Here is a 5,049-nt window from a genome sequence, read left to right on the forward strand (position 1 = left end):
ATGCTTTCTCCTTAGAAGAAAAGTTATAACCAGGCTAGACAGCACATTATAAAGCAGACAAAGATCAGTCTAGTCAAAGCTATGTACAGAGATGAGAATTGGACCTAAAGAATCTTGACCTCCAAAGAATCAATGCTATTGATAAGTGGTGTTAGAGAAAACACTTGAGAGTCCCTTGGACTTCAAGGAAATGAAAGGGGTCAATTCTAAAGGAAATCAGTTCAGAATATTGATTGGAAAGGCTGATGCTGAAACTGGATCTTGGATATTTTGGCCACCTGAAGTGAAAGGCTGACTCATTGGGAAAGAACCTGATGCTAAGAAAGATTGAAGGCTGGAGGAGAGGGTGAAGACAAAAGATGAAATGCTTGGTGGCATCATGGAATCAATGGTTATGGGTTTGAGCAGGCTCTATGAGTTGGTGATTGACAGGGAAGCCTGGCATGCTGCAATCCATGGGGTCAGGAAGATTCGGACTGGACTAAGTACTTAATGGTACTCGCCGTACTTACTTAGGTTCTCAGCGAAATGAAAATGGCAAAGAACTCTCTTACCCATCAATTGATAATCCTCACAGATTCCTAATGCCCCCTAAGATTTTTCACTGTTTCCTCAGAGATTCAGCAAGGATGGCCATTCTTTCTATTATATGATAAATATCCCCTAGGAAATAATGGAAGGGGCATAATTTACAGAAGGTTGTAGAAGAAAGTACACACATCAGCAAGTCAGCATGACCTTGTCAAAAATGTATAGTATGCTCCTTTAATCCTTCACACTGATTTCCTTCTGAATCCTGATGATAGGACCTCACCAATCCTGAGGAATGGTTGTTGCAAAGGGGTGTTATCTAGAACAATTTCTGCCTATTACTTTAGTGATGACACAAAGCAAGCACATTATGGTAATCATGCCTCTGTTAACCACCCCTAGCCAAGACAATAGGCTGCACTAGCCATTGGGGAGCTTAGACGGTCACAAGGTCTCCCACAAATGGTTGGAGCCACCTGGGCCTTTCCCACAGAGTGTTTGCAGGTGTGATGAGGTCACCTTTTCCATGGCAAAAGTTCTCATCTATGGCCACCAGTCTTACTGCCAGTCCTCTGGATTTGTGAGAACCCCAAAAGACCAATTCTAGCTTGCAAAGTATACACCTGCTTAAAAAACAAACAAACAAAAGGGTAAAATCCAGTCCAAACTGAAGTGCCTAAGGATAATCACATGGTCCTCAGCTCTATGAAGGGCCATTAGGGCCACAAAAGCACAGGTCCAGGCAAGTTCATTGTTAACACCTGCAGCCCTTCAAAGGACATGTCCCGGTAATTGATAAAGATTGTAGATTGTAAGTCCTCTACCAACTTGAGAAATTGTGTCAACAAGACCTCTTAATCTCCCGTCTTAGCCAAGCCTAAAAGACAGAATATGTGCATATCAGGCCCAAGGCACATTCAACTGGGAATATTTGGAGGTGACAGTACCAGGTATAGGACACTATAGAGAAGGTGTACACAAAAATGAAATAATAAAAAAAAGCCTTTTGTGCCAGTTTCAGACTGAAAATGTGCATTTCCCAGATGACCAAGTTAACAGGATTCATGTCACTAATAACACTCAGCGTAGCCACATGTCAATGCAGATTCCCGCTAGGTAACTTCAGAAGCTTCTGTGCAGGCCTGTTTTCAGCCTCTGCTTTCCATTCATAAATTGTGTTCATTCAATCAGCAGACAGTATGAAATATAGGCAATGGGTAGGCACCCAAGGAAGATGATGAAGACTGTAAAAACAAAGTGTCTTGCCAGGGCAAGGGACAGACAACACCACAGGTTGGTGATAAGATGGAGGAAGTTGGAGAGGAGAATGAAGGGCAGATTTCAGATCTAGCTTCTGGACATTTAGGGTGATGGCAGCTGCTCCAGACCTGGCTACAGGCCTTGAGGAGATATTTCCAAATGTAATAAATTAATGTGGTCTCTGTCCTCTATGAGCTTTTACAACCTTAAAGCTTCAGCCTCTGATACTATACAAAGTATAGAGTCATAGCTTAGAAATTCAAGAGATATTAATTTAGGGAGGTTGTGTGAGACTTGTAGCAGATGTGTTCTATCAGACATGTTCTAACATTTAGCATAATTAACTGGGCTCGAACCAGGACTCATATGCATGTAGACTGCAATCTTAGGAAAATTCCAATTAAGAGATCATATAAACTCATATCTGGGATTTCACTTTCTTGGTGAGTACTTCTCCACTTATAAAAAAGGAAGATAGCACTAGTTTAGAAGATACATCTTTGTATTAGGACTTTTCTATCAATTTTCCAACTCTACCAATTGTTCTAGGTAACTTCCTAACACTATTAAATATGGCCAACTATATAGTATCTCCTCCTGCCATACTAGAGGCACTACAGGAAGTGTAAAGGCAGATAACATACAAAAGTACATTTAAAGCTCATGATTCTTTGCTAATATTCTTTTCAGTTGATGTATCCACAGGTGTGAGTGGGGTATTAAAGTCCCCCATTATAATTGTGGTACTGTTAATCCCCCCTTTCCTACTTCCTTGCATTTACCTTGCATCTTGAGGTGCTCCTAAATGGCACAATGAACTAGTTACACCTAATTGTTATATATAGGCATTACACTCATTAATAATGGAATCACCTTTTTCCCAGTGCAGTCCTGAGCCCACATCTCAGTCCCTGCCCAAAAGTAGGCTGTGTCCTTCCCATGTTCAAGCCCTGAGAAACACTACTGAGCCCACATCTCAGTCACTGCACTGAACTAGGCTGGATCCAGCACTTGCTCAAATCCCCGGAAAATACTCATGAACCCATATCTCGGTCAATGCACTGAACCAGTCTAGGTTCTGCCCTAGTTAGTCCCCCAACGCATTACTCTGAACCAACATCTCGGGCCCTGCCCTGAAGCAGGCTGGTCCTTCCCATGTTCAAGCCCCGACAAACGCTCCTGAGCCAACCTCTCGGTCACTGCACTGAACTAGGCTCGGTCCTACACTTGTTCAAGACTCTGACAAACACTGCTGTGCCCAAATCTCGTGCCCTGCACATGATCCAGTCTATGTATTGCCCTTGTTAGATCCCCCAACACATACACCTGAGCCCACATCTCAGTCCCTGTGCTGAAGCAGGTTGGGCCCTGCCTTTGTTCGAGACTCTGGCAAACAACCGTGAGCCCACAACTTGCTCTCTGCCCCTGAAATTAGGTGTGTCCTGCCCTTGTTCAATCACCCAGAAAGCACTCCTGATCCCGCATCTCACTCCCTGCCCTGAACCCGCCAGGGTCCTGCCCTTGTTCAAGACCCTGACAAATACTCCTGAACCTACGTCTTGGTCCCTGCACTGAACCAGTCTAGGTCATGCCCTTGTTAGATCCACCAACACATACTGCTGAGCCCACATCTCAGTCCCTGCACAAAACTAGGCTGGGTCCTGCCCTTGTTTAAGACCCCAACAAACACTCCTGTGTCCATATCACATTCCTGGCACTGAACCAGTCTAGGTCATGCCCTTGTTAGATCCCCCAACACATACTCCTGAACCCACATCTCGGTCCCTGCACAAAAGCAGTCTGGGTCCTGCCCTTGTTGAAGACACTGACAAACACTCCTGAGCCTGCATCTCAGTCCCTGCACTGAATTAGGCTGAGTCCCGCCCCTGTTCAAACCCCCGACAAACATTCCTGAGCCAACATCTCCGTCCATGCACTGAACCAGGATGGTTCCTGCCTTTGTTCAAGCCCCTGGCAAACAATCTTGAGCTGACAACTAGCTCCCTGCCCCTGAACTAAGGTGTGTCCTTCCCTTGTTCAACTCCCTCCCCCCCAGGAAACACTCCTGATCCCACATCTCACTCCCTGCACTGAAGCCGCCTGGGTCCTACACTTGTTCAAGACCCTGACAAACACTCCTGAGCCAACATCTCGGTCACTGCACTGAACGAGTCTGCTGCTACCACTGCTAAGTCTCTTCAGTTGTGTCTGACTGTGCGACCCCATACATGGCAGCCCGCCAGGCTCCCCCATCCCTGGGATTCTCAAGGCAAGAACACTGGAGTGGGTTGACATTTCCTTTTCCAATGCATGAGAGTGAAAAATGAAAATGAAGTCACTCAGTCGTGTCCAACTCTTAATGACCCTGTGGACTGTAGCCCACCAGGCTCCTACATCCATGGGATTTTCCAGGCAACAGTACTGGAGTGGGGTGCCATTCACTTCTCCGACTGAACGAGTCTAGGACCTGCCATTGTTCAGTCCCCCAACACATACTCCTGAGCCCACATCTCGGTCCTGGCACTGAACTAGGCTGGGTCCAGCCCTTACTCAAATCCCCGACAAACACTCCTGAGCCTGTATCTCTGTCCCTGCACTGAACTAGGCTGGGTCCTGCGCTTGTTCAAGCCTCGAGAAACTCTCATGAGCCTACATCTCGGTCCATGCCCTGAAGTAGGCTGGGTTCTGCCCATGTTCAAATCCCTGACAAAAACTCCTGAGCCAACATCTCCATCCCTGCCCTGAACCAGGATGATTTCTGCCTCTGTTTAAGCCCTAACAAACAATCCTGAGCCGACACTCGTTCCCTGCCCCTGAACTAAGGTGAGTCCTCCCCTTGTTCAAACCCCCAGAAACACTACTGAGCCCTCATCTCATGCACTGCACTGAAACAGGCTGGGTCCTGACCTTGCCGAAATCCCCGACAAATACTCCTGAGCCCACATCTCGGTCCCTGCACTAAAATAGCCTGGGTCCAGCCCTTGTTCAACCCCCCGACAAACACTCTTGAGCCTGCATCACCATCCCTGCACTGAACTAGGCTGGGTCCTGCCCTTGTTGAAACCCCGACAAACACTCCTGAGCCCACACATCAGAAACTGCACTGAACCAGCCCAGAAACTGCACATGTTCAAGCCCCCGACCAAGTATTCTGGGCCTGCATCTGACTCAAAGACTGGTTTCTGGTCTTATTTAAGCCCCCAGCAAGCAATCCTGAGCCCACAAATCGCTCCCTGTCCCTGATCTAAGGTGTGTGCT

At 46.8% G+C, this 5,049-nt stretch overlaps 1 pseudogene; it reads left to right on the forward strand.

The window, feature by feature from the left end:
* Positions 1-1,836: 1,836 nt before the first annotated feature.
* LOC105000154 overlaps positions 1,837-5,049 on the forward strand; it is a 7,647-nt pseudogene continuing 4,434 nt past the window's right edge.

The sequence above is a fragment of the Bison bison genome, unplaced genomic scaffold (genome assembly GCF_000754665.1).
Source record: "Bison bison bison isolate TAMUID 2011002044 unplaced genomic scaffold, Bison_UMD1.0 scf7180017864368, whole genome shotgun sequence".
NCBI lineage: Eukaryota > Metazoa > Chordata > Mammalia > Artiodactyla > Bovidae > Bison > Bison bison.